Here is a 27,136-nt window from a genome sequence, read left to right as displayed (position 1 = left end):
TAAATTGGTTCCTTCGGTGAAAATTTCCAAATGAAAGGTCTCTTTTGAATCGAATTTGATCAAGGACAACGTTGGATTAAGTTTCTATCGTGCTTCTACGCGTGTAAGGTGAACTGTTTAACTTTACTTCGAACGACATCGCCTTCGTAAAAAAAAATAGTATCTGTTTTTTTCTTTTTTGCAAATTTTGCACTTTGAAAATATTTGTTTTCGCGATTCTGCTGGGTGTTATTTTGCGAAATTTTGATTATTTGCCGCAGCTTTTAAACTTGAATCATTTCTTTCAAATAAAAAGTATTTTTCTTTGCTTACATTAAAATACACAAAACGTCTGCGATATTTACGAACGAATTATATTATTATCTATGTTTTAGAAAACTTGTCTATTATTTTTAAATATATATTTTTCGCCCTTTTTATCAGAGAGATTATTCCCTTAGTTTGAGAAAAGGAAAAATGTAAAATTCGAAAGAAATTTCAAACAATTCCAATTGTTCACGATACGACGCACCACGTCGAACGTTCCAGAACTATAACACGAGTTATAAACCGAAATGAAATTTGCCCCGACTGGAAGAGATAAAAATTTATTGCTTCTAATATATTTTATCTATCCATTCATTTTCGATCGTCTGTTACTTGTTCAAATTTACCTTCTCTTCCGATAATAACTTAATAAGTGTTCGAAGTTGAAATTTCTACATTCCGAATGATGTTTCGTATTTGTCTTCCGAGATGGAGTTTCGTTTGGAAATTGTTCAAAGTTGAATAAACCGCTTCAAAATTAAACATTCATTAAGCCCCTGGCATTTCTCTCCCATTCAGGAAAAAAAAAAAAAGAAAAAACAGAAGAATTTCACGAACGAAAAGATCGTGTTACGAATGTAACATCACAGAAACTTCACGAGCTTCGTAAAAATCTTCGTCTGTTGTACGCTGGCTGAATTTTCTAGAAAGTATTGCTCGAAGGCCAGAGAACATGCAAATAACCGAAATTAAATTATCGAGCTGAATTTTCATTCAAGCTATCAATAGACTATTTCTTTGCAAACTGTGTGTCCGAAAATAGCTGCCACCCGTGCGTAATAGTTATCGGACCATTACGTCTCTGTTTCGTGAGTTCGGCTTTATACAGGGTGTCCTACTATCTACTACGCTATTCTTTACGCTACTGTGCGATACAATATGAACGTACGAAAACGACTAAAAATACGAGATACGAGTAAAAAAATCACATGCAACGTTCGAAACTCGGTTCGATTCGCGTGCCAACATCCAAGGAACACCGTCGAACTTGGTTGCACCGGAGGACGATGAAACATGTCGGAGACGCGCGAATGAAATTCCGCAGGAAGACACGTCCTCGATAGGTTCAAACTAGACCCGCGTGTTTCCTAGGAATGCGTCGAACCTGCGCAATGCGGTCGTCACACGAAACTATGCAATCTTATGCAACGCTATGCAACAGCGCGCAATCTGGAAAGGGACTGTCTTCGTGCGTGCTAAGCGTAGGCGAGTCTCCCCAAAACCCTTCGTGATTCGCACTCTCGAGAACGTATGATTCCTGAATGCGCTTCGTTCCCCGCCAATTTTTACCTGCAATTTGCAATTTCAGTCTAACGTGTCCAAAGTTCTTCCCTTGCTTCCTTTCTTCCTACTTAACACTTTACCGACCGATAGCCTATTAATCGGCTTTTGTCGCCTACACTTACCGACCGATAGCCTATTAATCGGCTTTTGTCGCCCACGCTTACCGACCGATAATCTATTAATCGGCTTTTATCTCCGACGCTTACCGACCGATAACCTATTAATCGACGTTTTATCGCCGACAATCTTTCTCATTATTCGAGCAGTAATTTGTTATTTGGTACTAAGGTACCTCGCTCAGTTGCGTCAGTTGCGTTGCTTTGTAAACTCCCACAGTTTTATACCAATTTGAAATCTTACCGTTCGCGATGAAAGAAAAGAATGGTATTGGAGAATTTAAACCGAAACAGAGCGAGCGCCAGGGAGAATCTGCGCCTCACCTGCCGGTCGGACGTGCTGTTGAACCGCTAGCGATCGGTAAAGTGTTAAGGCAATCGTATCTGTTCTTTTCTTTGTTTAACAAGGCAGTTCACCAAAGTACGAATCAATCCACGGTAATTTGTGGTGAGAAATCAGGTAAATCGACGATATACTGGCGATTAGCACGTATTATAAATCAGAGCGCGCGCTTCGACAGCCACTCTGCGATTCGTACGGCAAATTTTCAGATAAATCGGAGATTTATGAACGCGGAGAGTCGATAGACCGAGAAATTTTCGAGGGTGAAACGCGTTCGACTATGTGGAACGCTACGCGTTCAGATTTATCCCTTTCGGTATTCTTCGCTACAGAGTACGATGATAATAAGGGGCAATTGATATTTTACGGTTCAAAGAAGTTCTCTGTAATGAATGCGTGCAATAGGCTGTGGGAAGAGGATGTGTAGGCTTGTACGGGGGTGTTTCGTAGGTGGGATTTGTATTATGTGTAGGATGGTGTCTGACAAGCTCTGCAGTGTGATTTGTATATAGAGAAAGCAATTTTTCCCGAGTAATTAAATTTTTACGCGCGGTGATAAATCGTTTGACGTACAAAACGTGGGAATAATAGAAAGTATTAGGTTGTCCGAAAAGTGTCTTTCTTTTACGGACGCGTCTTTTACAACGACGCATCTTTATACAAACATGAAACATAATCTGTCAAACGTTGTGATTTTTATCTTGATAGAACAAAATGGATCGTACGTAATTCGATAAAATAATATAAAACGAAAAATGTTGTGCATCCATTATTTCCTTATGAAACGAAAGAAACTTTTCGAACGACCTAATTAAACGTCGATACAAATTTATCGAATTAATACGCGTAAAATATGCGAGCAGTGGATAGGAACTAAATATTAAATTGCGTTTATTAATAATACCAAGAAGATTGAGAAAATAAATTATATTGTGGAAAATTTCGGGTCGCAGACCGATCTTCTATACGCGCCTGACATTTCGAAGTCACGGAACAATGGGTAACATTTACTTCGTTTGATGTCACGATTCAGTCTTCTCTAACTTAATCTGTAACATCAGGGTGTTAAAGTTAAATCCTCTCAGCCATCCCTCAACGTTTCCCACCGCGAATCGGTGTTGTACGAAGTAGATTATCACGCTGTTTTATCGTAATTTACGTTAACGATAAATTTGCATCCTCGTTGAATGCGAACTTATCTTACTCCACGTTGTTGATAACGAATATCGTGTCTTTGAAATATTAAAATACGTTCTATGATGATTATAATTTCGTGCACAGGCGTAGACAGGAAATTTGCTCGTGTACAGTATCTTTACCTTCCAAATATTTGACCGATACTATATTTTCGAAATACAACGTTCGCGGCGTAGCTATTTACAAATGGACGATAAACTACGTGGTTTATGGTTGGTGTAGAAGTTTTCTACAGTAAATTAGCTTCATACGTGAAATACATATTTCAACCGTATGGAAGTTTGCGAAATATCTATGTTACGATCATCTGATCGTCATCGAATCGCGAGAAAATAGATTATTATTCGCGAGATTTCCATCAGTCTCTTCTCTACGATGCAGCTTGTTCTTCAAGACTTAGACAAACAACTGTACTCAATTTTCTTATTTGCCACTGTTTGACCGACCGACAGAAACTCGATTGAAATTTGGCAAAACATAAATTACCTTCTCTCAATATCTATCCCTATACGTTTGTATGCATATTTATCGTAATTCCAAGGAACTATAGAACGAACTTGGTGTATGAGAAACAACTGTACTCAATTTTCTTATTTGCCATTGTTTGACCAATCGACAGAAACTCGATTGAAATTTGGCAAAACATAAATTACCTTTTCTCAATGTCTATCCTTATACGTTTGTATGTATATTTATCGTAATTCAGAGGAATTATAGAACAAACTTGGGGTATGAGAAACAACTGTGCTCAATTTTCCTATTTGCCATTGTTTGACCAATCGACGGAAACTCGATTGAAATTTGGCAAAACATAAATTACCTTCCCTCAATGTCTATCCCTATACGTTTGTATGCATATTTATCGTAATTCCAAGGAACCATAGAACGAACTTGATGTATGAGAAACAACTGTGCTCAATTTTCCTATTTGCCATTGTTTGACCGACCGACAGAAACTCGATTGAAATTTGGCAAGACATAAATTACCTTCCCTCAATGTCTATCCCTATACATTTGTATGCATATTTATCGTAATTCCAAGGAACTATAGAACGAACTTGATGTATGAGAAACAACTGTGCTCAATTTTCCTATTTGCCATTGTTTGACCAATCGACGGAAACTCGATTGAAATTTGGCAAAACATAAATTACCTTCCCTCAATGTCTATCCCTATACGTTTGTATGTATATTTATCGTAATTCAGAGGAATTATAGAACGAACTTGGGGTATGAGAAACAACTGTGCTCAATTTTCCTATTTGCCATTGTTTGACCAATCGACGGAAACTCGATTGAAATTTGGCAAAACATAAATTACCTTCCCTCAATGTCTATCCCTATACGTTTGTATGTATATTTATCGTAATTCCAAGGAACTATAGAACGAACTTGGTGTATGAGAAACAACTGTGCTCAATTTTCCTATTTGCCATTGTTTGACCAATCGACAGAAACTCGATTGAAATTTGGCAAAACATAAATTACCTTCCCTCAATGTCTATCCCTATACGTTTGTATGCATATTTATCGTAATTCCAAGGAACTATAGAACGAACTTGGTGTATGAGAAACAACTGTGCTCAATTTTCCTATTTGCCATTGTTTGACCAATCGACAGAAACTCGATTGAAATTTGGCAAAACATAAATTACCTTCCCTCAATGTCTATCCCTATACGTTTGTATGCATATTTATCGTAATTCCAAGGAACTATAGAACGAACTTGGTGTATGAGAAACAACTGTGCTCAATTTTCCTATTTGCCATTGTTTGACCAATCGACAGAAACTCGATTGAAATTTGGCAAAACAAAAATTATCTTCTCTCAATGTCTATCCTTATCCAAGGAACCATAGAACGAACTTGGTGTACGAGAAACCCTGCTATCACCACCTGTTACTATAAAGTAACCAAAGTACTCGAACACTTGCGAATGGTCGCGCAGTGGTTAAATTGAACTAGAGAATATGAACGAAGCGCCAATTTCCAAGATTTCTTACGACAGAATCGTTCTATTTTAAGAAACGGTATATTTACAAGATTATATTTTATACCGTGGACTATGTAATTTTATCGTAGCTGGTGTCTCTCTGGTATAAAGAAAGCGCGGTGTGCTCGCAACAAACTGAGAAAATCGTCACCTTCCACTTGACGCATCGATTTGCGAGAACGAGCTGCCCGTAATCGTGAAAAGTCTCCATCTGGTCCTTGAACCGGTGCCATTCTACAATTTCAATCGCGTTGCAGTTGTTGAAATTTCAAGGCTATCGAGTCGCATCGACGTACACACAGTGTTTCGTTCGATCGACGAGATGGCAATATGGTCCGACGCGAATCGCTCGAATCATCGATTTTTTATCCATCTTACGAAACTGTATCCTGTTTCGATCATTTTCACGTTGTTATTCACGATATCGAATCTTCGTGACAACACGACGATCGATAATTTGCTATTTTACGTAGGAGGTACGACGATCAAGTTTGGATCGGATTTGTTCAATCAAGTTGCAATTATTTTTTGTTTCTCTTTTTTTTTTTGCGATCGTGGTCTTTCTTCATGGCTGGACGATATTATTATTTTTGCTGTTCTTATACGCTATGTTTGCTTCGCTGAAAAACGTTGGAACGTCTCTTAAACCATTCGGTACACGGAGAAATGTTTATAATGAAAGTTGTTGGCTATGCGCGGAGACATTTTATATACGGCATAAATAAGTTTTTTCTGCACGACGCGAAGTTGTTGAAGAGACGTCCGTCAGCGCTTTTGCTATGCAGAATATTTTAAGTGTAATCAACGAACTTTAAATATACTATCCCTGTGTAAAAAAGTTCGCCATCAAACGTAGTAGTAGCAAGGTAGCTAGAAACATCTCTAAGGTTTTGCAAACACACACATACAAACACACAGGGTATAAAATTGTTATTGTATAAATATAAAATACCTGAGAAAGTTAAATCAGTTTAATATGACGTAGAAACGTCGATTTAATACGATGCAACGATTAATAAAAGTTCTGCCTTATTGATAAAAGGAAGATATGTAGCGAGCAAAGAAAATATTACGAGGGAAAATTATGTACGAATTTCGTATGTAGAAGCCTATTTTTGTCCTGACATTTCGGGAAAATATTTATCATTTATATTACATTGATGTACATTTACATTATTTGAGAAAAACGACAGAATATCGCTAAATTTTACTCGTACGATAGATACAGTTGTGTAATTATCATTAATCATTAATTTACCGTGATTAATCCCCGAAGAGATATTGCTTCATCTCATAACCATTTTTATCAAGAATTATCGATATACTAATGAAGATAGAATTGCCACTCGATGTCCATTCAATAATTACGTATAAAATCACATAAATTAGCGCAATTACAAGAGCTTCTCAGAGAAAAATTGTTTTCCCTGTTAATCACTAATAATAGAGAAACATTTTTCTTTGCCTGTAAAGAAAACGCGCTGCGTTAAAATTTATCGCAGACAATGAAGATAGCAATACGTTGTCATATTTTTAACGGTTTTTATTTAGCTTATTTTTCTGTTTTGCCTGCGTGAAACTATGGAAACGAAATAACATTCATTTTCCGTACAGCTGTAAAAATGCTGCAATTTGAAGCGCATGCTTATTTCCAATATCACTGCGATATAATTTCAAAAACTTGACAATTTTCTATTGGAGATAATTGTTGGTTTAGCGGAGGTGAAATTTCAAAAAAATAAATACTTTTTTATGTGACAATTGTGACGACAACTATAAAGACTAAAAAAGTAAAAAATAGAACGTACGGATTAAACAAATTTTTTAAAAATTATTTTTATTACAAAATCCACTACAGGGAAAAAAACTAATTTTCTTAACCAGGTATCATTATGCAATTGAATGTAATAATAACATACATGTTAAGCTGTAATTACACAATAGGGTATTGCTCGATTGCTAAACTTTATTTATTTCATTTTTTATTTTTTATTTTATTATCAAAAATAAAAACATAGACAGCTTGCGGATTAGTTTAATTCCAAGATTTTCAGAATTCTCATACTTTCAAAAGCTTTCCATTTTGGATTAGTTATTTCGGTCAAATATTCTCCCATATTTACCTCTTTATGGTCAGAGAATTACCTTCCCCGACTCCGCAGCTATACCTACGTTAAGCTCATTATGTTTCTTTCTATAATCTATTTTTCGCATCTTTATTTCTTTGAACAGTGACGCTCAATTTCTCACGAGTTTCAAACGCATGGCATTTCTAATAATATTCATTTACCTTACTTCATTTTCTAAATGCAACAAATTCGCTTAGACGTTTCCGTTACATCCGATTAACACAGGTAATAAATAAATTTACCCAGAAATCTTTCCGAACAAACACCGTTTTACGACAGTGGCTTTATATCTACTCAAATGACCAAAACTAACATATTACTCAGGAAACAGTGAAATTACGTGAATCATCGTTGGAAAAGCTTCATAAATCTGTTTAAATTTGTTTATCACGAACAATTAACTATTCGATAACGATCGAAAAAGACTTTCATTAGTCCAAATCCAGATTTAAATAGCTTTATATCTCGCATTTTAAATTTTGCAGAATTTATACCGAATATCTAAATATAAAATAATATAGTATAAAAGTAACATAAAATTACGATAAATAATCTCGTAAAATACAAACTCTACGTTATTCGGAGAAAGTGTTTCAGATAGAACTTGCCCTATTTCGAGAGGGCTATCTGGTCATGGTCGCAGATCTTTACTAGGAGGATGCATCTCCGAAACTCGAAGGTGGTCTTTGTTTTTGTAAATGGTACGAAACATTTTTTAGACGCGATTCGATGCAGTTTTTAATTCTCTACGGAAGAGTATACAAGTATTTGATTCGAAAAATTATTAGATTAAAAGCTATCTTAAATTTAATATGTTTTTCTTTTTTCTCTTTCTTTTGTTTTCTTTTTTTTTTATTTTTTATTTAAATTAAATTTAATATTGTAGGATTGTTGTGTGAATAGGAAGGAAGGATAAAAGAAAGATTACACGTTTTTAAGCTTTAATTAATTTTTATTCACTAATAGTCCTTAGAATATATAATTCAGTACAAATATATATTGAAAAATATAAATATCCATATAAAATTGTATATACAACCATGCATATAAAACTATGCATACAATGATTCTATACATAGAAAAACGGAGCAAGCATCTCGCGAGTGCCGATTATTGTGGATCGATGTATCCCAGCTCCAACCAATGTGCTCCCATGTCTCTGGGCGATTCTCCTGTCTCCCATTCCAACAGCAACGTCGCCGTCAATACTTCTCCTGGAGAAGACTTGATGTTCACCAGGCGTCCTCTCCGTTTCACCATACTAACTTGGGCCGTACGGTGTTTCACTTCTTGGTTTGCTTGGTCCCGCACGCCTAGCAGGTGGAGTTTCTTGACCCATGGTGCCATCGTCGTAAATTTGTATGGTAACGAACGAATCAAATTGAGGGGTTGGTGGATTTCTATCCCCCAGTCGATTAAAAAAACGGTGTAGCCCGTTGTCGTTTGTTGTAAAAGTATGGCTCTGTCCCAGAAAGTACTCTTCTCGAATTTTACTAGCACGGCGACGAGTACGCCTGGCTTCAAACTGTTTGCCTTCGGCAAGTATGCCATGGGATTCTCTAATATCTCCAAATTGAGTGTTTGGGTAATCTTCGGCCATCCTTCCAAACGAACCCACATGGTGGTAAGTGATTCGACTCGCGTCACCTGGACAGAAACCCCTTCTTGGAACCGATCGTTCGTACGTTGCAAGATCTCCATTTTTCACAAGTCTTGGAAAAATTTCGAATGTTAGTATGTGACTTTTCTGATCTACCTAGTTTACGTATCTAAGTCTGACGATACTCTGAAATCACTGACAGTCAGACCCTGTATTTATACCTGAGTAGGGTAGTAGTACTTGCAGTACATTTGTAATACATCAGCGACCTCCATTGTTCATGCGGTTGCCGATGGAACTAAATATTCTTTTTCTTTCCTTGTTTCTCACTTTTCTCGCTCTCGCAATTTTTTATAACAGTGTTAACAATATATACAGGCAGAATTTCTTTTTGATAAGCCAGCGTCAGATATCAATTGTTTCTTTTCGTTAAAATAATCATACGATTATTAAATGCTTTCTTTAACATGCCGATCCGTATGCTTGTCATTTTCTAAAATCTTCGACCTGAAAATGTCGCTGGAAAATAGAAAACGAAGAGCAATTAGAAAAGCACACTGGCTCGCTATGAGCGTAAAAATTGTGACGCGAGTCTGTGTGACTTGCCGTGCTTCGAAATATATCACACTCAATTGTATTATTAATTATTAAAGTAAATTATTAAAGTTCAAGTATATGCATTATGTCTTTAAGAAAAATTATCATTTAATTATTCAACGTGCTTGCGTAGAGAACAGCATTATCCGTCACCTATTGCAGTGCTGTATTTTTTACGCGTAAATCGCGTGAAACTCTGCCGTACAGAGAAACAACCCCTTACAAATTTCAACCGTATCTACGAGGTTACTCTTCTTTTTAGTATATTTTTTCTTTTGGTGTAACGTTTCTCAGCGTGATATACTTGAAAACGGTTTGCCCGATGAAAAGGTATCGAGTAAAATTGACTATTTTATTAAATTCCTTAAAAATCGAAACGAACTTTCAGGGCAACCAATATTATATCTAATATATCGATAACGGTTTCATATTATTCGAGCGTGTAATGTAAAAATATAACATTTCGTTCGTAGCATCCATTGTTTCTTTTACTGTTTTATTAAACAATAGTTAACATTGTTATCTCGAAATCTGGAGATTGAAATTTTGAAATAGCATCTCGAAATTGATTTTAAATCACAGAGAAGTAGTTGCTTTCTCTTGAAAAAATTTTATGCCTGCCACACGTGCAATATTGTTTACGAGAAGTCTCCGATTTATCATAACAAAGAGAATACCGCGTTTTAGGCGTTAAAGCTTCGAAGAATCTAACAAAGAGGAACGTCGAGGGTAACGCAACGCGTGACACAGTTCTGCAAGGGTCAAACCACGAAAGAAACTGGAAGCAGCGTGTTACTATCGGCTCATCATCTTGTTGCGTGTTTCTCAAAATTATGGTAATGTAAAGACGCTTGGCGCCGAAACGCGATCGATCTGCAAATTAACGTTTCTATCGAAACTCTACCTTGACCGATATATCGGCCGGCGATACGGAACACCACTGGCCATTGTTTCAAGTTCATATACGGAAAAAAGAAACTTTGCAATTGCATGCTGCTAATTCGCGGTGACTACGTCGTTAATTTGTAAGGGTTGAATTACACAGACGAAAGCAATGATTTGACTTAGCTGTCACGTTTGATTCGTCACGTAACAGCTACAAAAAATAGAAAAAAGTTGATTCGGATTTGCATTTCTACTCGATGCATATTTATTGAATTATATAGGTGTCATTTTGTTCCATAACCTTTCTCAATCTTTCACGTAATAATTCGAATGTAATTCCGTCGAAAAAATTTTCCGTATGATTTTTTACTAATTCCCTAATTCCCTAATTCCCTAAAAATCGAAACGAACTTTCCGAGCGATCCAATATTTACTTATTTCCAATCGAAATAATTACCACTAAATATTTATACCGTTAAACTATTCTCCGAAAGTTCTTCTACGTACTCTTTGTGTTTTCTTTGTATCTTGCACTTGTCTTTACTTAGACCTACCCCTTATCCTGTACAAATATCGTACAGTGGCTGGCAAAAGTATTTGCACGAATTCTTATTTCCCACTCAAGCGTTTCTTTATCAGCTCGTGCGTTTAAACAAACGTAAAAATAGCGATGATAGCAGACGCGTAAAAATGTAGCGAGACAAGTGGAAATTGGAAAAAACGAATTAAACGTGAAATATACATTTTATATTATTTACAATTTTATATATCGATATATATCTTATTCTATTCTTATCGCATGAACATTTTTCTCCAAGTTACGCTCCTTCGTCTCGCGCAATTTACCACCAACGGTGATAAATCGTTACTGATACACGTCGTTCAACGTCAGCGTAAATAAGAATTTTCATCAAATATACGTAGAAACGTCTGGTACTTGAGAGGAATAACTTCATTAACGCGATGTGTTAATTGCATCGTCTTTCCTCCGTCTCGGGATTTCTCGTCGCGCGATTAACGCTCACCTGTTACGAACTCGCGAGAAAAAGAGGCAGATCGATGGCTGCAGAACCGGTGCGGCTCGACCTCGGGGGCCGCGTTTTCCATCGGCTTCGTGGAAAAACTACGGTCACCGGGGCGCATCCATTTGGCAACCCTGACCTTTGTTCGCGTCGAGAACGAGCAGTTACGCGAGGAAGCATGGTAATTCACGTGTCGCCTTCTATTTTAACGTTCGGACTGCTTCGGGTTTCTCGTTCGGCGGGTTTCAGCCTCTCGTTTCGCTGGCGTTGGTAATTTTACGCCGCGACACGCGTATTCACCTTCGCGCGATCAGCTGTTTCTCGCGCTATCGTGTCAATCGCGTGCCACAGCGATTACGTTCGCGCTGAATGGTCGCTGTTTTTCGATCGTCGAGATTTTTTTGAATCGCCAATGCTGTAATACGATACGTAAATCCTTAAACGATTTACGCGTGTACTTCTATCTGTTATTCGTTTTTATAAATGTTCATCAAAGCCAACTGTTATTAAAATCTCGGTTTAACGAAGAAACGATTGTTGGAACGGGAAACGATCGCTTCGAAGCATACACGAAGAAGGGGGCTGTTAGAGCGAAAGGTTTTATAACGAGCGAATCGTACAGCGAACGAGTTTTATCGGTAAAATAAAGGTTTACGCAGAGTTAGCACTGTTCGATGTTTTCGATATTTTACATTTTTCTTGTAAAATCGAAATTTCATATAAGAATATTGTTCGAGATTAATTTTTCACGCTGTAAACAATTCAGAGATACAATGGCAGCTACGAAGGTCGATGAATTCATTAACGAAGCTTTCTCTTTATTTTATTCGCGTTTTACTTTTCTTTCTATTGTCTTTCAGATTCTACCATCGTTCACATGTTTTGCTCATTGCTCATACGTGTTAATAACCACGCAACATATAACATGAATTTCGCGCAGCAATTCGAGAACCGTACGAGCGGATGAGGTACAACAAATGGTAACTTTTCTCGAGATTATGGTATTTACGTTCCGATAAAGGAAAAGGAAATTTTCCTTCATTCCGTTTTAACGAAGGTTTCGTTATTATATTATATTATACATATATTAAAGAAATGAACAAATTATTTAAACAGTTAATGGTATTTTAATTATTTTGCCATAATGGTTTTGTCTAACGGTTTCACATATTGTTTATAGAAAAGATTAAATTAAAAGTATATACTAAAAGCATACAAAAATATAGGTAAAATTTAAAATATTAATTTTTTTTTATTTTTACCCATTTTACCCATTTTCGACGGCCCTTTCGTCAACCTTTCGAGAAAAGTACATTTCAACTCGCTAATCACTTTTCGTCTTAACTTGTTCTCTCTAAAAATGTATATTCTTCGAGGAAAAGTTTTTGGAAATAAATTATATTATATAATAAATTAAATATATTATAAATTATATATTTAATTGTTCACTCAGTGTTATAATCATTCAATCATTTCGTTATCTTAACCGAAATAGGGGATGGTCTGATTCGAGGCGTGGATCATCGTATCGTAACGAGAATTTGCGACTCTCGTCGGCGCGTTATACCGTGAACACGTTTCCCCGCGAAGCGATCGAACAATTAGAATCTATTTTAAGAATTGATAGATATTTAAGAAAAATTATATTTTATTATTCGAACAATTATATCCTATTATTATTAAATTATCGATTCCGTCGCGTCGCATTCATTGCACAGAAGACTTCGCGAAATTATTTTCAAAAGTATTTCAGGCAATCGTATGCTTACGTCTAGTTGCTTTCGAATCTAAAAGAAATTTCATAAAATCCAATTTTCCTTCAAAATATTCGACTCAACTATTTTCAAATGTTTTTCTTACGAATAATAGTATAAGCTTCGTAACGATTGATCCTCTTTTCCTACAGCATACAAAAAATAATGATTTTCATCGCGATTAGAGCTGAGAATTATCCCATAGGAAAACGACCAAGGTGCTATGTATGCATAAGTAGTTGAATCGATCTGCATCGGAATGGCTTGGCTCTATTGAAAAGTTTGTAGAAAGTGAAAGTCCCTCGCGGATATTCGTAAATTTCCTGCATCTGAATTTCCACCAGCTCTGGTTATCCACGCGTATGATTGAAATTGAAATATATCTTGCTCGTTGGAATTCCGTTGCATCGAATATCGCTTGATTCCAGGCATACACACGTACACGGTACGAACACTCGGCGTCTTTTCAAGGTGAAGCCTTCTATCCGTACGTCTCAAGATTCTCCAATTGTGTTCCAATTATCCATTCGATCGAATTTGAATAAGCGCTGATCGACAGAGACGAATATGCATCGTGATCTGCTTCGCTCTTTCTTTGACCCAATTCGTAGATAAAAAAAAATAATCGAACGTTGTCGTCGATCGAACATCAACGCTGACAATTTTTCTACGCTGCGATTCGATCCACGAGATTCTCCGTTAACGATATTGCTTCCGCATTATCTTCCGATTTCTATTTTCGTTCAGAATTATTTTATCTTCGAAAATTGCCCTAATTCGGCTCGCGTTTCCACGAAACACCCAAAGAAAATTTTTATTTGGAGGAAGGAAACAAAGTTGCTCCGCTCTGTTCGTCTTATCTAACGATAAGAACACCGGTGCGAATCCAAATGATTTGCGATCGCGATACGAGTCGCCGTTCTGTCGATTCGTATGTTTTATTACAGCTCAATCGTCGTAGGATCGAATCGTTCAACGAAATTTCGGCTTATCGAGTCGCGCTGTGGCAGACTAATTACGCGTAACATCACAAGTGCAGAGATGACGATAACGTCGACGGTGGATTTATCGTTTTATCTCTCGGATTCCCTCGGCCGAGGGGAATCACGGCCGGTTGGAAACTTTTCGTCACGTTGCACGGTGTTTCGATTACCTGCGGATTTTGTTGGCTGAACGAAAAAAAAAGCTGTTCTCTTCTTTCTTTACATTTATCGGAACGAAACGGTGTTCTGGAAAATTGAACGTATCCACGTACGTGTTGTATGACTTGCCTGTAGGACGCGGAAGATTATCGCTACTTAGCGCGAAGCTGTCTTATCTTTCGTACGTTTCCCTGTCGAACGATCGTCGACCAATGATGTAAATATGGTTTCTGTTTGTTTTATAATATTTGACAAATAAAGATGAACAGATCGCTTATGTCAGCACAATAGAAAATCACATATTAGCCCAGTACTCTTCAGTTATGTATCTTTGGTACGTTGCACGCTTCTTTTTAGTTATCTCTGCAAGTGACTCGTATTTTTAACATTCAAGATCTTCTCGTTCCTTCTTTAAACGATCAAGGAAAAGCTTGCTCCCTATTTACAAACATAGTACGTACATTTTGCAATCGAGACGCTGCATTGTAATTACATTAATTATAAATTATAAGTAAATTTGCGTATCTTGTAATAAAATGAAACGACACTATCAAGAAAGGTTTTGATATTATCTCGAATTTAAACATTTTATTTCATTTTAATTAAATTTAATTTAAATCGTTAACTGTGGTGAACTGCATCGCGATGTTTCGTCACGATCGTCAATTCGCAATGGTTCCGAATGTAGCTCGTCATTTCAGAGTTTCCTGTCGTAATTACTTTTTTTTTTCAAATAATCGTAAATACCTTATGCATTTGCATAAACGAAAAAAAAAAAAGAACAACGCGATCGCGTCGATCGTCATTTCTCGCAAATAAATAAACGGAGCGCTATCGCGCTGCATGATATAATCTGATTTTTAAAAACCCCTGGCACTAAAACTGTGAAATTCGTCAAAAATATTATTTTTGCGATTTTATTATAGTAGTACGCTACGTCATCTATGTCGAAATAAAATAAATTCATTTTTACTTTAGCATTTTGGAAGACAATAGAATATTGTACATGTACATGGGATTTTACCATGTTTACCTTAACGTTAAAAGATTATAATAATAAGTAAGGACCTTGAAGAAAAAATAAAAGTTTTAATTTTAGAAAGGTTCTCTAGGATTATTGCGGGTCCGACTTAATGGCAATGGATTATGGTTTATGACAGGTCAGGGTACTTAAGAATGGCAAAGCACCAACGAGGGACAGATATTCTAGATTCTAGAGAGAGATATTCTATTATTAGAATATCCTGCTTTATGCGGAACGATTTCCTAATTTCTAAATCTCTACAAACATTGGAATCTCGCACTATTAATATAGACGGTTGTAACTACCTGAATAACTCCGAATTATTGAACATCGTAGATTCTACCAAATATTTTGATTATTGCGTATATATGTGTGCATTTATATTGCAAATTAAAAATTGTACTTTCTCTGGCCACCAATAAATTACAACAGCTAAAAAAAAAGGGGAGGGGGAAGATATTTGTGCAAAACAGACACAAATATAAATTAATTCAAATTTGTTCGAATTTCAAACCGTCCTTCACAATCGCATCGCAAGCAACGTAAGCTCTAGATATCGATGAATCTGGCAAACAAATCCGACTCGCGGGGCTTAGTACACAATCCTGTCTCTGCATAATCGTGAACTGCCGCTTGTGGTCACAATGCACAGCGAAATGGAATTACGGTGCACGTAGTGGAAAGTGTGGAGCAAACGGTAGCGAGAAGATAAGGGTTCGTCGATCGTATGGCGATTTGTTCGGAAAGTCGACAGCTGGAAAACGCGATCTCTCGCGTGCGGCTTCTATGCTTTTATAATGCTTCGTCGTCGTTGAATTTCTTCGTCAATTGTCTGCTTTTCGCCGTGTCTCTCTTTCGTTTTTAATCCTTCTTTGATATCTTAAACGTGATTTTAGGACTATTCGTAGATAGGCGTTGTAGGTTGTTGCGGAATTATTTGATTCTCTGCGCTTTACGCGAAGAGATTTTGTAAAAAGGAGAAAAGAAATGAGCGATGAGATGGGAGAATTATTTCTTAACAATTAGACAATTATTAATATGATAGTAATATATGAAATAGTACATACAGTGGTATGTTGATAAATAATTATTATAATTCTCGCATACGTGAAGCTACTTGGTAACAGAATAGGGGAACGTATCGATACTTTATACACTTTACAGGTATACAATCAATCGATTATTTATTTATCAATATACGAAGACATTAAACTCTTCAAGTATATGGAGAAGAATTTCAATAAATACGAAACAAACAGTTTGTTTATCAATATGTAAAATGGATATACTTCTAAGACGTATAGGAAATTCATTAAACGAATTGTCTAAATAAAAATTCTCTCTTCAAAAATGTACATGCCAATTATCCCTATTAATTAATCGACCTTAAAAGATGAAATGAAAGTAGAACGAATGCAACAGAATATACTACGAAAGAACTACTATCTGTATATCGTGCGCATCGATAAAAGGAATTTTGAATTCTTGACATTTAAATGATCTTAACACATTTGCGTGCAACGTCCTACACGTTCGATGGTAGCAACTCCTCTATCATGTTACCAGGTATATTTAATATTTACGACTAGCACGACTGCGCCTGTCGCGTTCCTGTTTCCATCTGAATTAGCAGAGATGCACGTGACATTATTTATGAATTGGAAACTATCTCTAATAAATTATATCCAATCACAGGAAATCGTATATTTCGGTGTCAACCGACGCGTCACCAGGCGATTAGGACACGGCGCGAGTCGTTCTATTTCAAGTGGAGCAGCTTGCTTAGAATTGTCGCGTCGTTATTGCGAATTTCGTTGGTTCGCGGAAGTACGGAAGAATTTAAGAGACACGAGTCGAACGTGCAAAACGTTTATTTCACTGATCTATCATTGAAGAAGAGACTCGTGGAAAATTTGCGTACAGTCTAGAAACAAAACGGTGAATCTTCGTTATAGGAACTGGTGAAGATGATTTTAAGAGTTTAGCTTGCAGTTAATATCCGTGTAGCCCATTTCTTACTTCAAATATTCCCGATAATCCTATCTGATCTTTTAATTCGTACGTCTATGACGTTGTTCTTAGATTTCCGGCGAATGAAATATAAATAAATATAAAAAGGAAAATTATCCTTGTTTAATCACGAAGAAATTGTTCTTGAAGACATAAAAACTTGCTCTTAAAAGGTGAAGCAAGATTTCCTATGAAATACGATAATAAAATGTCGATAGTTCAAGTAACGTTTCATTATGACACAGCAATTAAATACTCTCGATAATATTTATTAAGTGATTTCTGTCATTATCAATGTCAAAAGCATCGAGTGTCGCAGACAATCGCTTATTTACTCCATTATCTTGTAGAGCGCAGACGATCAACGTACAGCCTTGTTCGTTCTTGAGTTCCTCTTTTATCTATCGCTTCGCGACAAATGTCCTGTCCTGTGATCTTTCGTGCGATCAATCGTACGTCGAACATATCGCACGTGCCTTTTGTTCGACGATTTTTCGTGCCATTTTCGGCCAAATAAACCTACCAGAATATTAAATATAAAATAACCTTTAGAGCGAAAAAGTCGAATTATTCTGTTGATTCTCTGTTTTGAAATTTTTTACTCTCCGTTCTGAATTCCCATCCATTAGTTCATTTCATCGGTCGAAATGCAGATTCTTAATTAATCAATTAATCTACTATATGTAAATTGTAACTTTTAGTGGAATTAAATGGAGAATCGTTTCTGGTCATTGAACACGAATCAAAAATTTTGTAGGGAAATCTTTTGTAATGGAATTTAAATATCGAGGCTAAAAATGATTAAATACTGACGGTAAATATTTAAAATATTTAAGAACTCGATATTTTAGAAATACATTAAATTTCAAGATAAGTAAAAGCAGAATGGTAAAATTAAATATAAAATGATATATAACTTATCGAAATATAAATATCTCTTTTGAACAGAGGTTGCACGTTTGCTTAATATTTTTCAAAGGGTTTGAGCAACCATATTGAATTGTTATTAGTTTCGATATATGTATATGTATAATTTTAATCTCTTAGATATATTATCGATAAATGAGGCTCCGATCTTAATCCGGTAATGTGAACAGCTAAGTTGGAATAGATTATATCGGTTAGAATAAATATTCTCGGGTCGTACCGTCGCCAATGAATTCTAATACAGTCGGTACCTATAGCATAAGTACGTACTAAATCGTATTAAATTTAATGTTTAAACCTCCTTTAATTCAGTCAATATGATTGCAGATAGATAAAAGAGAAATAAACAGGAATTTGTTTATTTTATACATAAAGCATCTGAATTTAGGTTTCTTTAAATAATTAATCTAAATAATTGCAACATTTAATTTATCTTATATTTATTTATTTCTCAAATATCACTTTGTCGAAGAAATTGCTGCGAAATTCATAAAATGTGCCAACTATTTACTTTCTAATTATTTCTTTATGTGTTACATCACCTTCCTATAAATCTAAATTTTCATTTTTGCTGCATTTTTAAATCGCTAAATCGTTAAATCGTCAAAGCGTTCCTGTATCTAGAAAATGTACGAAAGTGTTTCTTAATGGATACAATTATAGAAAGAATCATATTCAATCAGCGAAACAGTAAACTGCCATATATTACAGAATGATGCAATGTCGGATCTCTTACTGCGAATCAAAGGAAATATTCACACGTACAAGCACGTCTTTTATCTATGGGTGAAATCTTCGTGACATTTGTATGTCGACATTCTCAGTTATTCCATTGTTTGAGAGATAATTTCAACCACGTGTGCCTTGCAGTTGTCTGTAATAACCATAATGGCGCCAAAACGATTGTCTCGTTTAAATTCGTATTATGACGTAAGGCTTGTTACATAAAAAAAGGGAAACGCTGTGTTATACTTCGAATATTCGATATACTTTCGCATATTGCGCGCATTCTGTGCGTATTTGCATCTTCTAACAATAACGATAAATAATATCGAGCGAAGTTGAGACTACAGGTAATTCGTATTGTTCACGTTTGCGCTTCGTTCTGAGCAGCCACTTCTCCGGGGAATGACGTCACGGAGGAATGCAGCATCGTGATTGGTCGGTCAGCTTGAAGCGTCACGGTCGCTGTTGTGGGGGAAAAGAGCGCGCGCGACGAGTTAAAGAGTGGGGCGTCTGCATGAGGAGGGCAGAGCTGTCTCGGCAATGTGCTATTTTCATCGGCGCGCTACTGCTGGCCCAGATTCGATTCAACCGTCTCGACGTGAACATTCGAGTTGTCCGTGAGTTCGCAGGGCCTCGCGGTTCTCTTATATCGTCGTTTACAACTATCTACCAAACATCCAGTAAATAAATCCAATAGGAATTCGCCTTGTCGCTGGTTGACCACGTTGGCCAACCACTTACGCGTAAATTTTAAAATCTTAAGATCAGTTAAGTGATTGTGTCGCGTATATATACACATGTGTATATATATATACGTATAGTAATACATATCTCGTGAAGTTGGTGGAAGTTCATCGAACATATTATATTCGCTGGAGTGAGAGAGAGAAAGGCGTGTTTTTACGACTTGTTCCTGCTACGGAATTATTGCGAGGTGAAATCGTGTACAACACGTAGTGTGCATTACACAGTGTGTATAAGATGTGACTACATGTGTGCATCTTCACGCTGTTTTGTTGAACCCACAATCGTGCAACGTGCAAAGCGGCGTCTCACAGAACTGGGATACAGCTGCTCACCGTGACCAGGCTTGTCGTGTTGTCACATGACCTTAAGGTACGTTTCTCTTGGTTACACTTTTTCTTTCGTTTTCCGATGCCAGAAATACCACGTGGTCGGATATCTCCATTGGATTATGTGTAGTCGATAAAGAAATAGCGAGTGTTCGTATGAAAATAAAATCCTATAATTTCACAATAGAAACGTATTTCGCTTTTTTTTCTATTTTTATAAAAAAAAACGTAATACGCTAAAAATTGAAGGGCAATTCTACCGAAGTACATGCATAGTACATCGTTTAGCTAGACGTATCGTTAAAACGTATTTATCGTTGCTACAAGTGAAGCGTAAAGGAAAAACACGATTTGATTAACCATTCGTTTCTTGGAACTTTTTAGTTCAAACAAAAGTTTCCCGAGAACTCGACTTTCCTTATTTATCAGTTAATTAGTTAATAATTTGTCGAAATACGCCTGTCGTACTAACTAAATCGTAGAGGAAGAAAACGAGGTACTTGATAATTTTCTGCTTCCAATATTCTCCTTCCGCTATAAGTTTCTTGAAAGATCGATTTTTCTCAAATTGTATCACGCTTTTACGTAGTAAACGATATACATATTCGATGGCTCATTCACGCCTCGTAAACGGCAAACAGGTCGCACGCATTCCTTGGCATTGCGAGCACTCATTAGCGTAAGCGTTGGCAAGCGACGATTATTAAGCGATCTGTGTGTAAATGGAAATGCATTACAACACAAAGTCAATTCCGTCACGCGACTTTTTCCTCTTCTGGCGTACTGCGTCTAACGAATGATCGGGCGAGTAGAACGTAATTTATTGCAACTTTTAGTGGCTCTGTTTCAAATCGCGCTCGATATTATCTATATATCGAAAGAATTTCAAAATCTCGCGCCGTCTAACTTCTTATACGACCAAGTCAGGATTGTTATAGGAAATGATGATTTTGCTTGTGTCACTTTCACGTTTAAAGAAATCACAGGAACGGCGTAAAATTATTTCAAGGTATAGAAGGTATCTTTGTTTTGAAATATATGCAGTTTCTTTAAAATAGACGTTGGATATTCGTTTCTATCTTATTTTATTTTTTGCGCTATTCCTTTATGTTAAATAAGCATTTCCTTTCGCCATATCGAACGCTAATTTCTCTACCCGGACAATGCGAATTTAATAACTTCATAAAATATGGGATTAATCAATTTGGCTTTCGTGGGGCTCGTTTGTCGATCGATCGGGCCACGAATTTGTCCAGTATCGAAGCACGATCGTTCCGGCGTGGCATTTCTACTATTTTTATCGACAAGTTTCTCTCTAGGCACGTTGAACTTACGCGTGACCCGTAAAGCCTCGCTAGTTAAGCATCATCGCCTAATCCATATGTATCGTTTCAGAAATATGGACATAGAATTGGATTTCCAAACTTGTTTGAAAGAATCCGAGAATCTTACGATATATACGAAATAATTGAAATATATTAACGGGAATTTTGATGAATATTAACGCGATCGGAAATTCTGAAGATTAGAACGTTGCAAGTTGCAAAGCTATTTCGCGATTTTTTTTTATCGATAGCGAAATATAACGCACCTAAAAAATGCTGAGAAAAATAGCATTACAAAATATACAGATATTTCATAGACGGAAAATGTTTCGATAAAAAATTACAGACTATTCGTTTATAATAAACAATCGCTAGATTTTCATGCAATTTGTTATCGAGAATCGTTTAATGCGTTTTCAACGGTTTTTGCGTCTCTGTGCGAACAATAAAAAATATAAAAATTGCTTGGTAATTATTTAAATGTTTTAATTTACCGGCATCGTTTATCCGACTACTATATTGAATTTCAAAACTTCCATTACTTTCAATAGCTAAAATCTCAATTCGTGTTGTATGCAAGTAACCCTTTATCAGATTTTATTCGTTGGTATTAATAACCTCAAGGTCGAGTTGGTGAGAGTTTAGATCACGTTTTATGCAAATTTACAGAGAATATGTTTTCCCTTATTAAACGAATCTCTCGAATTTGAGCAGAAGGTTAATTTAGATCAGGTTCCGTTGGAACTTGGGTAAAATGTTTTCGAAATGGGTCAATGCTTTCGTAAATGTTGCAAGTTTTGCTCGACTTTTAACATATTCGCTGCGAAGTTTCGACGTGACGGCGGCCATCCGATCGACGCGAAAAGTAAACGTTTCTTGTTATTATCGGGCTTGTTATACCGATCGAATTACGTGTTTATTTGTTCGCGTATGTTACAAGCAAGCCATCTATAAGGTATTATCTACACTCTACACGATTAAATTGTCTTACGCAACTCCCCGACGACGGTCTGTTGCATGTGTGTGTTCCTGTTTAAATCTTACGTGCTTTCCGATGATTTTATACAGATATATAGATATTATCAAAAACATTTTCGAACGAAATACATTGAGATTTGAACTGCGAGAGTTCGGGAATTCGACAAATTCGAAAATTTCAACGAATCTGTCACTATGACATGTCGTTCATTTTTTTTTACAACTTGGAAACTTGAAAACTCGAGACTGAACAAATTTCGAAACTCGAAAAGGATGAAACGTCGCGTAAACTTCTTTCTTGGTTTTCGAGTAACATTATAGTCGAGTAAAAAATTTACGTTTAAAAAACAATTTACGTTTGGAACTAGCTGCTCGTTCCTCGGTTCTTTCTTTCTTATTTATTCTTTTGTTTTTCTTTCTTTTCCGACACATATACGAGAGAAAGTAAATCGCTGGCGGAGGATATATTCTTGGAAACCGTGGATAAATGTATCGAATTTCATAGATAACGTGCACTTGGAAGGGATTAGACGATCCATTATTGAAAATACGACTTGAGCGAACACATCCGAAGCGAGGAACGTACTCCGTCTTCTCGTATCGATGGTTTTATAGCGTTTGCAACACTTTTTTTAATGCTGGTTCGCGTCATAAGGCTCTCATAACCGCCTTTTTGCTATATAAACGTGCGTTTACATCACGTAAGCTTGTAAAGAATATCGATTCCCTTTAATCTTTGCTTTCTCTTCTTCTTTCTTTTCTTCCCGCTAACTGCGAGGCAAGCAAATGTTTTATAAATAAACCTCGGTATTTTAGAAGCATATTATAATAATAGTAATTGATAATAAAAATTACGATAATAAAAGTTTTATAATAACGGTATCGTATAGATCGTATTATTACTTTGATGTTGTTACGATCGTTTCAAAATTAACTTACGACCGATGTTGTCGAGTTACGAGTGACTACAACTATGGTAAACTGATTAGCTTTAAGGTATATAATTTTGATTCGTATTCTATATCTTGCGCGATAAGCGTATCGATAGCATTAATCGCAGAATATGAATTGAAATGGAATACTCTAAAATTAAATAAGTTTACGCAAACTCTTGTAGTCGACCTTACGACCCGACGATACCAATTCAGGGTTAATGTCTCGAATATTTAATCTGCCTGAATAACATACATATATCTTGATATTCTTTATTTCAATTCGCTCGTAGTATTCGACTATTTTTTCTAGATATTCGTGTATTCGTTGGGAATATCTTATACCCTAGGAAATTCATTAAATTGTTCGTCGTTTTCTAGCTCTATTTGAATTATAATCTATTCGCAGATTGGCGAACATATGAGATAAGACGTGTATATTTTTTTTTTTAATAAAATTCAAGTCTTATTTATTTATCGTTGAACGTCGTACACTTGTGAATCTCTGTCAAAAGTCTGTTGTCTAAATTCGGCGAGATTACGTAATCGCGGATAGCGATTTCTATGAAATTAGCATAAAACATTTGAATTTAATATAATTAGCAGAGACTATGAATAAATGGGAGAGCGTGGAATTGATGTACGTACTTGACAAGCACGTGTGAGTGCAAGAATAGACTGGCGAAAAGCTAGAAATATTTTGACACAGATTTCAATTTCGCCAGGAAAGAAGAATTTTAATTTCAAAGCGAAACATACAGTTACATTATTTAGACTGCAGTGGAGCCACGAATGACGTCACACAAGGGACTCTAATCACGTTACACAATTAAATTCTTTCCTCTGTCGCGTTTTCCACGGAATTTCGTCCAAACAAGGAATACGCGACTTGTCACAATCGTGTGACTCAGCCAGCTTGCAAGTAAGAAGGATGGAGAAATTATCTTGTCACATAAGCTTCATAAAGATAAATATAATAAAAGAATCGTGCAACGTCACGCCAATGTCACTCGAATTTCTCGCAAGTCCTAATTAAACTGAAAAAGATATTCCTTTGAATCGTACGTCACGAATTAGATACTAGGTCAGCTACGTGAGAATTTTATTAATTCGTTTGCTCATAAATTAATGCTACCTGGTAAGCTGTAGATTATTCCTTTCGTTCGTTTATTCGTTTACCGTTGAATTTTATTATATCGCTCGGATTCTTCTGCGTTTCGAGATCCACCGTTTCGAAGAGAAAAATAAAAGGGAAGGAAGAATCGAAAAAGCATTATACAACGTTAAAACGACATGGCGTAAAATCCAATTACATTAAAGGCTCCTTGTACAGAGCCGCGTTTAGTGCATCTCGGGGCGGAAACGACGAGGCTACCTTGAAGCAACAGACCGAGAACACACTCGGTTACGTAGAAATTAGAGCTGTTACCATGCGACTTGTTGGGTACTCGGGTACTCGGCAAGTGGCTGGGAGAATAAAAAAATTAACGTGTATCCTAGATGCATTTTTAGTCGGCCATTTACAATGTAAAGCGTCACATCTGTCAACTGCTTTGTAAAAAATACGATCGTTGAACGGGCGATTTAATTGAGCGTTAATTCGTTCGTTTGTAATCCAAGTTCGATCGAATGTTCAGACTTGTAGAAATTTGCCAAGTGGCACGCGAATAATTCTAACGATGGCTACAGTCAAATCTCGCGTTATTCGTATCATGGAGTTTGATTCTCCTAAAGAAAGTACACATAGCCGGAAAACGTTGAGATTTCTAACTGGAATCTTTCGAAGAGATTAGACGAATCTGATCCGTAAAAAGAAAATTGCACAGATTTAACAGACTAAGAAAAGCGACTATAGTCGCGTAACTTAGATTCTAGCAGTCTACCGGCAGTAATCCGATGACCTAATCAGACCTAGTGATCTAGTGGTGGAGTAAAGGTGCCAAGGAGAAAGTAGTTGAAAATAGTTGGAAAGAAACAGTTATACAACAAATAGCTGCCATTCCTAACGGTGAAGAAATGTCGTTAGAAATATATAGGGTGTCGCTGAACTGGCGATACAAGTGGAAAAGAGGCGAGTCTGCGTGAGAAGATAAATGGAAAATCTAGAGTGGCATTTGTCCTATTGTTGTCGAGGAAACAGAGTTTGAAAATTCGCGCAGCATGCTCGAATTTGACTAATTATATCGGGGCTACTGTTTTGTATTTTCTCCGGGCTAATCGTTTGATTTCTCGTATTTTATTACATAGAATTTTAATTCGCCGGTTTCACCTAAAAGGCTATCGTCGAAGAAAATCGCGATACTCGATATCACGATACTCGTGAATGGCATTCCACTTGAAAATATATTTTCCTTGTTTCAGGACTCGATAGAGTCAGACAAATGTAATTTAAACGTGGTAATTAAGCGATAAAACTTCAATATTAAAGAAGAAAAATAGAAAAATTATTGTTTGCCACGATTGTTTATACGACGATATTAAAATAGAGATGATAGAATTAGATACTATGAATTAGAGCTCAGAGTGAGATTTCCACCGTGATAACCTTTAACAGCTAATAATATATTTCTTATTTTCACAATAATGCGATATCATTGAGCAGTAAAATTCTTCTGCGTGTAAACGCGGATAAAACAATTTTCCCTAGAGTTTGTTTGCAACTAATAATTTCTAGAAGTTCGTTAACAAATATTTCTAGGCAACAGCATCGTATGAAATATATTAGGTTGTCCGAAAAATGTCTTTCTTTCGTAAGACATTATTTACAACGGTGCACCTTCGTCAAACGTGAAATCAAGTTTGTGAAATGTCGCGATGTTTGTCTCAAAGGAACAAAATGGATCGTACGCAATTCGACGAAACGATATGAAAGAAATAACGTTGAACGTCTATTATTTCCTCGTAAAACGAAAGAAACTTTTCGGACAACTTAATAAATGAAAAATATATGAGAACAAGATTATTCTCATAAATTAACGTCACAAGCCCGAAGAAGTGGAAAGTTTGGCGAAATCCTCTCCTTTCGATATATCTTTACACGTTTTGTTAGAACGTCATCATTTTAATCGATGACACGCGGCGGATACCGCGTGGTCTTGGAAACTTTATAAATCGTCGTGAAAATATTGCCACTCGATCGATCAATTCAGATTCCTCGAATTATCTACTACCGCAAACTGGTTCGCGTAGTTTCTTGTCCGCTTCCGGCGTGCCGCGTTGTCCGATGACATAATTTCTCAGTTGCAGAACCGTCAAACAACTTCTATCGACGATCAAACGTGCAAGAATTACGTAACTGTTGCTTAGACGGAGATTCTTATCGCCGGAATCGTTCGTGCGAGCTTTTTCTTTGGTTTACGATGTTCCATTCGATTCGCATTGACTTTCCGAAAAACCACGACCATTTGAATAATTATTCAACGAAGTTCAGTGAGAAAGAAAGAACAGAGTTTCTATTTCACTGTTTCAATTGTTATTTACTTTTCAACGTTGTATTTCTGATCGTATCGTTCGCGTAAACAGATTTTGGATGTTCACGATTACCTGCCGAATATTTTTAATTAATCGATGAATAAGCGAGTACAGAATATTTCATTCGAAATGTATTATTCGACGATAGACAAATATTTGACGATATTTCAAAAATACACGAAGTAATACGAAACGGTATATGCGTATGATAAAAAAGAAGGAAAAAAGCTGTTGAGAGGATCGAGTAACATTATTCTGGATCGATATCCGAACGAAATTGCACTCTTTTTATAATAATTGTT

At 36.3% G+C, this 27,136-nt stretch overlaps 1 protein-coding gene across 2 annotated transcripts in view; it reads left to right on the top strand.

The window, feature by feature from the left end:
- Positions 1-27,136, top strand: part of LOC139986329 (PRL-1 phosphatase) — an 89,710-nt gene that overhangs the window by 45,112 nt on the left and 17,462 nt on the right. The window contains exon 1 of one of the 2 annotated variants that reach the window (XM_072001569.1): positions 19,693-20,171. The exons of the other annotated variant lie outside the window; for it this stretch is intronic. The gene's annotated coding sequence lies outside the window, so the exon portion shown is untranslated. Of the gene's footprint in view, positions 1-19,692; positions 20,172-27,136 lie in introns of those variants that run through there. 2 annotated transcript variants of the gene reach the window in all.

The sequence above is a fragment of the Bombus fervidus genome, chromosome 4, assembly GCF_041682495.2.
Source record: "Bombus fervidus isolate BK054 chromosome 4, iyBomFerv1, whole genome shotgun sequence".
Taxonomy (NCBI): domain Eukaryota; kingdom Metazoa; phylum Arthropoda; class Insecta; order Hymenoptera; family Apidae; genus Bombus; species Bombus fervidus.
The sequence above is the reverse complement of the archived record's forward strand: the minus strand, read 5'-3'. Positions and strand labels throughout refer to the sequence as shown.